The sequence below is a fragment of the Triturus cristatus genome, chromosome 12 (genome assembly GCF_964204655.1).
Source record: "Triturus cristatus chromosome 12, aTriCri1.1, whole genome shotgun sequence".
NCBI classification, from domain to species: Eukaryota; Metazoa; Chordata; class Amphibia; order Caudata; family Salamandridae; genus Triturus; species Triturus cristatus.
In genome coordinates this window covers 746320115-746332705 of record NC_140595.1, presented here as the reverse complement: position 1 = coordinate 746332705, position 12591 = coordinate 746320115, and the positions used below count along the sequence as shown (strand labels likewise).

At 43.8% G+C, this 12591-nt stretch overlaps 1 long non-coding RNA gene across 1 annotated transcript; it reads right to left on the bottom strand.

The window, feature by feature from the left end:
* Positions 1-2257: 2257 nt before the first annotated feature.
* Positions 2258-4021, bottom strand: LOC146782665 (uncharacterized). The gene is made up of 4 exons (XR_014972306.1): positions 3875-4021; positions 3167-3275; positions 2864-2964; positions 2258-2379 (listed from the first exon to the last, which is right to left on the bottom strand). It is a non-coding gene; the product is annotated as an uncharacterized LOC146782665 (long non-coding RNA).
* Positions 4022-12591: the final 8570 nt, after the last annotated feature.

Here is a 12591-nt window from a genome sequence, read left to right as displayed (position 1 = left end):
TATGTTTTCTTTACCACAACTCAACTCCCAGCTTTTATTGAACTGTGCAAAAACAAAGGTCTGAAGTGTGACTCTAAAACCAAAATAAAAGGATTTGAAACAAGTGTTATAGCCTACAGGGAATCTCAAAAGTCGGTCCTGGAGGGCTGAAACCATGTCAGGTTTTTAGGATAACTACATTTATCCAAATGGGGATATGCTAAAAGTCGGGCAGGAATCTGGCGTTCCAGGACCAACTTTATAGAACCCTGACCTATGGGGAGGGGAGGCAGGCCCACATTGGCCCCATTCTAGAGGCAAATTTAGGCATAATTCTTCCATGAGGAGTAGAAGTTGTAGACTCTATAGCTGGAGATAAAGATGTTAGTCCTCAAGGAACAAAGATAAGCTTTTCACCTCAATTCTGATAATCAGTCTGCTTGATCTTTTGATGACACATTATCTCCTAATTCTTTAACTCATCAACTGTTAAACTTCTATTGGATTATCATACCCTGTAGCAATGTTTTGCACAAATACATGGATGAGCAAGAGGTTTGACATGACGGAATATTTGACCGGTGTAGTGGAACCTGGCCTGTGTTCTTGCTCCTGCTTTATATGACAAATATATGGCCAACTTTGCTCCATTATTGGCAAAAGTGACCATATTTCTTTCATTTTCAGAGAATCAAAGCTGCTCTGGAGATTCATGTGCCCATCTGTGACTTTGAAGGATAAGAAACTGCGACCATCTGTGGATCAATTTAAGAGAAGCTGCATTTAGAAAAATGCATATAATCTCTCGGATCTCACTGACTGCAGTTGGACAAGGGTGAGATCCCACCCCAACTCCATTAATGAGGATGTATGGGACAGTTTTTTTTTAGGGAAGTTTATATGGACTTTCCTGGTGTCAACCTCTGTGGTTAAGATCTAGCCACTGACTCTGAGATGATTCTAATTAACTACGGTCCGCCCTTTTTTAGTGGGATCGAGTCTTCAATTAGGGCAATTTGGGCTTCCAGTACAATGGGCCTGGATGAAGTCCTGATTTCAGTCATAAATTGGTAAATGAAACTGTGGGCTCAGATTTTGCTACCCGTCTTTGCATACTGTTATAACCATTCACCTGTGCCCTTGTCTTGGGCCGGAAGTATTAGTGTTCCTTTTTTTAAAAAATGGTGATCGCAATCTACCCAACAACTATCAATAAATTGCACTTCTAGCCACCATGGACAAGGTTTTTACTAGATGCCAGTTGGAGAATCGTAATTCCTGGGTTGAGGAAAGCACGATTATCCCCTTACAACTAGTGGGTTTTGGGAAAAAGCACTGCACTTTAAAAAACATTGCAGCTTTGCAACTCATTTCCCAAAAATAGGTCATCATGAGGCAGTGCCCTGTGTATGCTGCCTTGATAGATTTTTCAACAGAAATTGATAAAAAAAATTGCTAATCTTGGGATGCCTAGTATTCCATTACACCTGATTATTGCTTTACACTCTTCATCCTGGTGTCAAATAATGTTAGATGGTGATTGAGGCTATCTTCAGTTATCCTTACAAATACTGGTCTGAAGCAAGGGTGCCTGTTTTTGCCTCTGCTCTTTTCACTCTATAGATCAGATCTCCCCAGTTTTTTATCTAAAAGCACAGGTTTCCCTCCCTGTATGAGCGCTCGTCGAGGGATCTGCCTATTTTATGTGGACAGCACTGTGACACTGGCTTAGTCCATTGCCTAGGTGCCCTACAACAGTATGCTAAAGCAAATGTTTTTCAAATGAACCCAACAAAAAGAGAGATATTCTGTTTTTGAAATAATGAAATAATTATCTCTCAGCGCTCTTAGCGTGAGGATAATTATCGCCGGCCAACTCTAAATTTTATCGCGGAGATAGCGTGCTATTAGCAACGCTTATCTCCAAAGCGATAAAATTCAGAGCGCAAGGTGCCAATTGTGAGATTATCGCTGGAAATACAGCGATAATCCCTCAAGGTTTGGCCATAGCTTGCTCATAGGGATAGACATACTTAGCCATGATGTTAATGAAACTAACAATGGGACCTTCTGCTTGACAGCACCTGATTCTAATGTTGCCCTTTAAAGTGTTTCCCTCAATGAAATGTTATCAAACATAGATTAAGGGGATGTGTGCATTCTGGATAGCACCCACTGTTACAATGCTAGTTCCCTGGGGAATTTAGTCAAATGAATAGAACAAAAGCAAAGATGCACCACATATTCATGAAACAATCCAATAGTAACAATGTGTATAAGTCAAATCCAATTCAAAAAGACAGAGTATTCCTCGATTTTAGTCTCTTTATTCCAAGTTCAATTGACAATATAGTGCGATACAGCCGACGCGTTTCGTCCTGAAACAGGACTTCTTCAGGGCTGTTAAAAATACATATATACATATGATTACAAATACAAAAATACATAACAATTGAAAATGTCATACATTTAAAAATGATCTAACAGACAAAGCCTACACTACAACAAACATTTCTCATAAATTTCCAATTTCAGAAAAGTGAATTATAGCCAACCACAACTATCATGGAGGTTATTAAGTTATTCCATATATACATAAGGTCTCAATGGACCCCACTTTAAAAACACAAGGCTATACAATATTGCATTTTGTATTTGGGATAATCTCCCTAGCATCATCTTGCATGAGCATCATGTAGTCAAAGGATCTTAAGAAGGAAAGAAGGGAGGAAACAAAGAAATAAGTCTACACTATCATGTGTTGTATTTATTCGATCTATATTAATTATTTAGAGAGGGTAGAAAAGTAATTATAGATTAGATGCATAATCCACCTTGATATCCAAGCGATGGCATGAAAAGGGTTGGTGTGTATTATACCTACCAAGTTGTGAAAAAAGGATGGGCTTGCTTCTGTCTGTAGTAATTCATATGGTGGGGACAAAGAATCTCCTATGTAGTTTCTTATCGTCCATACAGAGTTATCTGTGATACGAAACAAAAACTATCAGTTGTAAATGGTATACGTATTATTTATGTTTATATAGCATATAGATGGGCACGGGTTGTTTTTTAAGCAGGCATAACTATGTCAACATAGAGACAATTTTATCCCTATGGAGAAGTATATCTTATTTGATTTAAAGTTTATTACTAGGAGCATGTTGTTAATCCATGTATAACATACCTGCTCTATGTCTGAAATGTCCTGGACCATGAATTTTTCAGAATTTTTTCACTAATATTAATAACGGGATGTAGTCCACTCATAAATTAGAGAAAAGAGATAAACAGATCTGGAATAATAGAACAGACCAATAGATAAGTCATAATATATTATATCAAAACCTCTCATACGCACTACAATGTACTGGACACCTAGTTGTATAGATGTGTCCGGACCACAACTCTTTCTCTAATGTCATAGCTGCTGAATATAATATACCTAAGTTCTCTCATAGGGCTACAGCACGCTCGACCTTTAACCATCCCAGTATCACCCGGCTATACTTACTCCTTTATTGTGAGTAACAATCAAATTGGGGTACATATAGATCACTATGCCCCAAAGATTTGAATAATTCATGATTATAGGCCAGCCTGCATTCCCAATCCGTAACATCCAAGGCGGTCCTAAGCCGTCCAACCCCTTTGTTAATAGCCACCCTGTATTAAAGACCGACCATATATACCAGTTGTCATAGAATAACACGCCCATGTCTAAGCAACATCCCGTCACAGAGTGTAATGATGTTTTAAGCGGTACCTATCTGAAAGAGAGAGTTAGAAGATCCTCTCTCTTAATTACAAGCCCCAGTAAAATTACACCAGAACATAGAGTGGAGATTACGGTACCTCCAATCCTACTAACACAAGAGTTCCCGCATGCGCTTACCGCAATATGCTAGTCGCGATCAAATAACAGCAAACAGTCTGCAACAAAAACGTAGGTCCCTCGATCCGGCAACCTCCTACACAGAAGCACTTCCATTATATAGTTTAAAGTAACCCGGTAAATATCGAACACCTGTGATAGGTCACAGAGTCATGCCCCCTTATCGGTCACATGACAGTCAGCGCGAAAATCGTGGCCATCTTAAGTTGTGTTTAAATCCCATGAAGAGGTAGAGAGAAAACGGCAATATATACGAAAGCGGCCTACCAGTCCGACATCTATATTATAGATTCGATATACTTCGTTTACATAAGAGAGTGCTAATATTCTTGTAATTAATTCACAGTGTGGTACTCTCCTGATGTGAGCCCCTTTGTAAAGTCACGAAATAACGCATCCTTGTAAGTCACATGACCACCAGCGCAAACGTCGTAGCCATCTTAGAATGTGTAAGACACCCCTACGGAGGTAGAAGATAACGGAAATGTATTACAGAATGGCCTGGTTTTGTACGTAATATTTAATGAACCTCAAAAAGATTTACTGGTTGTGTATAAAACGAGAAGTACACGTTATACACATCCAAATCTAATTATCGTTCAAGGCCAATAAACTCCAGACCTTGCTTATATTTCTATTAGAGGCTTGGGGCAACATTGGGCAACCCTCACTTGCCTGCCATTGCATTTCACTCTTAATAAGGAAACCAGTATCCCATCAGGTGCTATTGGAGGGAACACCTGTTTCTAGATCTAGCCACCCATGAGTGTGGGTGGAAGGAAGTTGCTACAACTATGTGATTTCCTACCACAGGCGATTGGGGATCATTTTCTGTTATATCAAATGAATGCTGACACTACACAGCTTCTGCTTGATTTCCATAGAACCCTGATAAGGCTATCTATAGGGCAATAAACGTTGAGAGAAAGAGAATTGTCTTTGCCTCAATAGTAATACAATATAATTTCTTTTGTGAGGTTGCTAAATAATTAACCCTCTTACTTGGGTAGAGCCATCGTCTTTGAGGCAACCACTAGCTACAATGAATGCTGCTACTAATCGTAGGTGATACCTTATTGTTTGAACCTAAACTCTATTTAACGTTGTTTGAATTTTAGTAAATTGATATTCAAGTATGTTTCATCCATATTACAGTACTGTTGGTTTATTAAAATCTGCCCTATAAGTTGTTCTTAATATGTAGCCTATCCCATTTTATGTTTAAATCAATAATAACTAATACAATCCCACCATAAGGGAAAATGCCCTCATTAGTGCAAATATATAAACAATGATAAACACCTGCACAACCATAAACTAAAATGCCATTCAAATAAAGAAAAGCAAATCTGTTATATATATTTATGAATGTGTTAACACAATGTATCTTTGTCATAGAAGGTATCAGCAAGAAAGAGAGGTCTATGAATATTTTGTTTGAGTTTTGATATTGAGAGATGTCACCAAAACATTGTTTCTTCTTCCTCGTGTTTCCTCCAGTTTGTGGGTTTTGATTAAAACTGCAGGGTTTAGAAGCATGTTTTGGAATGGATCTCGCTACTGTATACACTGTAGGAAATCTGGAAACATTGAAATCATATTTGATGTCTGGCCATATATAATTGTTTAACTGATTAGTCGATTAGGGAAATGGCTGGCTCTTAAGAATAAGGGCCAATATGAACTATCACATTTTCACTCAGATGCAGAACACCTTTTATCAGCCCCCTGTTTAGGTCTTGCCTGAGCAGCGTGCATGCGCTGCACTGAGAGACTTATTGTAAGGGGGCTTCAAAAAGCTGACCATGCGCTCGTGCGTGTGTGGCCTATTGCTTGCGGTTACCCGCACGGGCGCCATATGTTTTGAATTATCGTACCCAGACACGGGCGCAATAATTAAAAACATATGGCCTGGTGTTCATTCTCGCGCGCACGGGCTTATTTTAATTATCTCGCGCCATACCCGCTTTCACTTTCGTAGAAGCAGGCGCGCTGTCCCAGACTCGCCTTCATTGGCAAGCCAGTGCTTCATGAGGCAGACCCCGATAACTCATTGCCGTGCGTGTCTCCAAAGATATGGTGGCTGGCTCCAGATATGAGGCTCGCAAAGAGGCCTTTCTTTAACGAAGTGTTCTTTTTTCCAGTTTTACACAGCAGAAACTCGACCCGAAGGTATCGGAGCGCTTTACTTAAACACCCCCATTCTGTTTTGAAAGTACGTGGAGATTAAGTGATGTGCCTGGAATCACAGGGCGTTGAGATGACGCCGAGACGCGAACCTGGTTCCCCACGTCGACAGTCTGCAGCTCTGGCCGTTTCGCCTGTGCTATTGCAGTTGAGTAATATTACCTGTGACTCTTGGTGAGTATTATGAAAGAGCTCAGTGGGACACTTTCTTCGTGGTTTTCTACAATGGCTTTTAGAAAAAGTTATTTATTCACTAGTTATTGTTGGTTTTCCTGAGGGGGCATCCTCCACGCACGAGAAGGCAGAAGTGAGTGGTGTTGAAATCTCCCGTTAATTATAAGGCAACGCGTCTTTGTTTGAAATGCTTCAGAGCACATCTCGCGCCACCTCCCTGTCCTCGGGGCAGCCTTGGATCAGTCTCTTTCTAGTTTGCTGGCTTCATTCTTTACCCCGCTCCTGTCTCGAAGGCTAGCATTAGCTCCGAATTGATTGGTTGCAGGGAGTCTTAGGGGCTGGGGGTTGTAATTTCACATCCAGGGCTCTGATTGCAAAGAGCTGCAAAACGAACAGTTTATGAAGTGTCAATTGCGGCCTCCTCCTAAAGACATGCTCCACAGGGTTTCTAAGAGTCGAACTGTTGCCGTGCTCTGTAATTATTTCCCACACTCTGGGGCAGATTTATGTTGCACTTGGCCACTTTTGCGCCGCCGTTGCGTCACTTTTGTGATGCAGCAGCGGCGCAAATCCTGCGCCATGGTGCGGGGTATTTACAACGTGACGCATCTGGGAGATGCGTCACGTTGTAAAGCCCTGCGCCACATGTAGGCGTTCCAGGGCAGGTGGGGGCGTTCCGGCGCAGGAACGCCTCCTAAAAGTGGCTGAGTGAAATCTACAAGATTTCACTCAGTCACTTTTAGGCCCAAGCTGCGTCAAAACCCTGCGCCTGCTTGAAGCAGGCGTAAGGATTGACGCAGCATTGTGCAGATAGGGCCCCCCAGAACATTGCTGGAGCTGCGTCGCGCTTGCGACGCAACTCCAGCAATGCGCCACTTTTACAGCACAGATGCGTCACGCATCTGTGCCGTTTTTGCCCCATGGTGCGCCGCATTATAAATGCGGCGCATCCATGGTGGCGCAGCTGTGGCGCATAATAACTGGCGCATCCCTGCTGATATGCAGGGATGCGCCAGTTATCATAAATCTGCCCCTCTGTTTTCTTTTACCCACCTTCCCTTCTTCCAATCACTGCCCGCCGCCCCCTCGCAGAGATTGGCAGGGTGTGGAGCCTCTCATTAGAGGCTCTTTCTGCTCGCCTCGGGCTGGGCATTTCAAACAGGTGGCGGGGTGGATTCACGCACACAGCTAATCCACAGAGAAGCTCAAATCGTGCTACTCGTACGTATCCCCTATCGTTGCAGGCAGATTAGCGACTATCACATTGCTATGCAGGACAATTGGCTCACATACATTCACCTACCACTCTTTAAGTGTATAGTTGGTTTTCCAGCCTGTGGTGTCCTAAAAAGCAGTTCAGTGGTACTATTTTGCAATGCAACCTGTATCAGTCACTTCTTGTACACCTGTACATTAAAAAAATACACTTGCAAAAGTCAGTCACTGTTACCTATCTAATCTAGTGTCATAGTAGACCTCCTTTTGCACAAGTTCCTTGATAAATGTGGGTAATCTCATTTTGGCCACTTCGTGGCTAAAAGCGTTCACTTTGTGTGTGGTTATTTTTTACTTAGACTGTCTTTTCCAACAGACATCTCGACTCGCAATTTTTACATTTGCCCAAGGGCATCTTGGGGTCTCAGAGGGAAAGGTTCATTGATAACATGAAAAGGCCACTTCGAACAGAGCACTGTTTGCCTGCCGGCCCGCCCATCTCCCTGGTTTCTAGCATAATTTCGCTATCAAAGTAATGCTAGTGATAAATTGTGAGAAATATCGAAGCCAGTCTGTTAGCCATTTTAAGCCTAAAATTCGCCTACAGCGCACGCACACCATGCATGCATTTACACGCTCTCCCTAAGAAAAGGTTATGAATTTTTTTTTACTTTTCCCAATGTGAACTCTTGCGTAAATAATGCATTAATGCATGCTCACCAGAAAATGTAATTTAAATTAAATCTGAGGTCACCTCGCCATTAATTCAAACAAGTAGCCTTTCTGAAGCTTTTCTTCAAAACAAAGTAGCTTGAAGCTTCACTCAGGACCTAAATGGCTTAGCCAATGTTTGTTTACCAATGTGGTACAACTTCCCAGATGCTGAGCAGCATAGCTAAAGAAGAAAAACAAGCATTGGCATAACCAATAGGTCTCGCCTTTGGGACCTTATAAGTGTTTAGCCATGCAACAGTTGATGTTGTTGCATCAAGGATATTGTGCTGGATAACTAAACACTTAAAAGGTCACAAAGGCAAGACCTATTGGCTATGCCAATGGTTGTTTAACAAGTCATCATGTATTGTAGGTCAACTGCCAAACAACCCAGGCTTCAAACATGCATTGCAAGGTGTAGTGACAGATACAGATTTTTGACCGCTCGGGCTCTTGGCTCATACATGCCAACTGTTGTATGTGAATCACTATTGGTGTACCATAAGCCGAAGGCCTAGCCTCAATTGCAGCAAGAAAGCAACATTACCTTTCCAGAATGCAAGCAATAGTCAGATTAACATTAGGGATGTAAGCACCTTTGTCTCAATTCACAAGGCGTATGGACATCTGCACCTCCGACTTTGGTCTTGCATGCGGCAGGCACCCCCTGAGAGAGATACCATGGCAGATGATGACTACTCCCACACTACGCACTGTCCTAATGAAAGACCAATGTATCCACACTCCACACACAGAAGTCCTTGCTCGAGGTATGCTTGCATGGGATGCCCTTGACACTTATGTACACAACAACCCATAAGTACAAAGGTTGCACTCACATACGACTCATTGGTCTGAGCTGTGGCATATCATTCACATAACTGCCGCAAGTCAGAAGAGTGCCGGTTCTACGTGAGCCACCAACGCAAGGGCAGAACATCCCAGGCACATGCACAACGCCTGTCACGTGGAACTGTACCGTGTCCGAGTGCTGCCAGTTAGTGTCTGATGCATTGGTCTGCATGTTGTGACCCTTGTCTTGCCCGTACTGACATGCACATGCTAATTAAGTCTACGCAACTTCACTAGTGTTCAACTGTGATGAGTGTTGATTAGAATGACAAATCGTGTGCCTCAATGAGCATTGTCCGTACACAGTGAGGGACTGACTGATGCATGTCACTTAGGGTGAATCCCTATTGCCTGCTCCACCTCTGTGACCCATACATTGTGGTTGGGATAGTTGCTGATAGACCTGTGCTCTTACGTGTCTTCAGCAATGTGAGTATGGTGTCCAACTTCTGGCCATGTGGATCAATATGATCCATCACTACAGGCTGTGTCCACCCCGTTGACTGTGAGTAGGTTTGCAAATAGATGTTCTGTTGTCAAATGTGATGGGAGACACTACTTTAGGCCTGCCAACTACTTTGACATTTAACACACAGCCCTATTTCTAAAATTGGGTGGGGCAAAGTTGTGAAATTGCGCGATTGTTGTTTCAGAGCAATGAGGCCACAGCTAGTGCACACATTCCCAGTTATCTCACTGCCTGTGTGTGTCGCGGTCACACATGTGCACTGCTTTCATTTCCCAGGGTGTACCTTTTTTTGCAACCAATGTCCTTAAAGTCATCCATACTTTCATACTTGATCGATTATGGACATGACACATCTGTGTGATTTTGAATGATTTATTCACATTCGGTAGAGTGTCGGAGTTGGAGCAGTACATGGCCATGCAAACCCCACATTACATTGAAGCCCAGTGGAGGGCCAGCCAGATGCATTTAGGGATTGACAAGTACATCGGAAGAGTACAGTCCGCAGTCTGATTGCTGTGTCATTGTTAAGGCAGACAAAATATGGCAATCCATGTCGAGGTCCAAGGTGAGTGTCGCAGAGTGTTTCAGGGGACAGTGGGAGGTGTTGTTACAGGGCATGATGCAGAGGGCAGAACCAAGCTGAAACAGGGCATATGGCAGAGACGATTGCAACTGGCTCCTTCTTAATACACAGGTGGAATCACCCGCATCTTCATACTCTATGTCATCTGTCTGACATGTGGGTGCTGATGTTTGGTCTACAGCACTGTGTGCCACTGACATATCAGGGGACCGGAGATGTGTGTGTGGAAGTACCAGCAGCATTCATCAGAAACTGCCTTAGTGGCAGCAATGCGATGATGAGGATCTGCAGTGCATGGAAGATACCGAAAACTTCTCGCTGGTGTGCATCCGTGGCAGTCATTCTTTCCGCATGCATCCGCTCCATGTTCTCTATTATCCTCAGCATCTGTGCCAACTCTCGACTGACATCGCTGAGGCCACTCTGACTAGACAGTTGTTCTCCTCTCAGAGGCATGACTCCAGCAGTGCCGGGCATGGATTGTTTGACATCATGGAGCAAACTGTGGGTGTCTGTTAGGGAGTGTAAGTGGTCCCTGATGTGACTTAGACACCCACGTATGTCATCTAGTTTGGCTTCCATGTGGTCAAACCCCACCCGCACCTGTTCAGCCACCTCCTTCTGACAATCTAACACCTGGCCTTGGAATGCGATGTGTTCTTCGGTGAGGTGCTGGGAGCCAGCCGTGGTGGTGGGTGCTTCCTGCTGTGTGGTCTGTGCAGGTGGTGGGGTCTCCTCGATGCAGCTGGGCTGCCCTGCTCCTGGAGATGGGTTGCCGTAGCTGTCCATGAGCTGTTGGAGGGTGTCGATGGTGAGGAGGTCCTCTTCATCATCAGTGAAGAGTTGTTGGGTCTGCTCTGCAGGAGGTGTTGATTGTCCCTCTGCAATGTGAATGGGAGATGCAGTTTAAAATTGTGTCGACATGTATGTTGATGCATTGTTTAAGTTTACATACAGACTGCATGACAATGTACATTGTGACTGTTTGGGAGTAGCTGACTTTTTGATGAGGGACAGTGGACATTTGAACATCACGGATGTGAGGTTGTACACATACATTATCATCTCACAGTTTCCTGCTATGCCAGATGTGATTGGCCAGTTTCTACTCACAAGCGGAACCAGTTGTGTACTCTGTTCTGTGGTGAGAGTGTTGCACTTGTACCACATTGTTGTCGATGTTGATGTGCTATTATTGCTATGTGTGTGTGCTGCATTGTAGAAGAGTAGCCCCTTCAGCTGTGTATTTTCTGCCCCCTATCCCTTTCATGCGGTGTGCCTTTGACTTCTGTGCTTTTACAGTGCTGAGATGTTGCAGACTTGGCTAATTTTGACTCTAGTTGGGATCTTGGACTCTGGGGCATGGTTTATCCGCAGATGAGTTGTTGAGGTCAGGGTTTGTTTGTGCACGTGGACGTGTCAGAGTGTATCCTGCTCCTTTCAGGATGTGTTCCACACTCAGCCACCTGTGTCGTGGCGTGCATCATGTCATGATAATTGGACTGCAGCCATGCTATTCGTCATGCAGTGTCACTTGCATTGTCAGTGTAGCTCACAGACATGCAGCTTTGCTTGTTTTAACACCTGTGCATGGGTTGGTTGTGAGATTGGTGCTGTGTGGGGAGGGACCCCTTTGTGCCCAGAGTGGACGTGGGCCTACTTGCTGTTTGTATGTGTGCTGCAGTGTGCCAAGTGGATCAGGTACATGATCCAGAGTCATTGTGGGTATGCAGTGTGCTCTACTTAATTGTGCATGTGTGCCATTGTGCCCATCAATCCACATCCCCCCAGGCCCTGTTCGGTACTCACCCTGGTGCTGTTGTGTCAGGTCATGTCGAGCAGTGTCCAGACCCCCAACTCCTGCCGTCTCCCCACTGATGACTGTGGACACCATTTCCTCCATCTCATCCAGCTCCTGGTGTTCCGCTGGACTGCCACCTCCAGTCTGCATTGCTGCCTGATGGTTCTCAGAGAGTTTCTTCTTGATTTTGCGCTTTGCGTCATTCCAGCGCCTCTTGACCTCTCCAATAGTCCACCTCCCCACTCCGACTGCATTCACCTTGTCCAGGATGGCCTGCCATATTGCATTTTTATTTGCCAATGACACGTTGGCAGTGACAAACAGTTGTTGGTGGTGTTCTATCACCTCCGTGATGATAATCCTGTTTTCCTGCGGACTGACCCTTGTCTTCCTCTTCTTCTTCTCCTTGCCTCCTGGGGGCTTGTGGGGTTCTGGTCATCCTCTGTACTTGTTCCGGCTTCCTCCATGGTGCTACGCAGTTTAAATTATTTTGTTTGTGTTTTTTCGGTGCTTTTAGAGTATTGCAACTTTTTTAGCGTTCGTGTTTCGCATTTTTTCAGCCTTGCGTTAATTTTAACGCGGTCATTTGAGGCGTTGTCGTGAGACTATCGCATGGTACCGCCGTGTTCAGAATACAACATTAATACGGCGTTATTTTCCCGCAATAGACTGCGATATGCAAAGTTGCGTTAAGCTAATTTTGCGATAATTATCACACA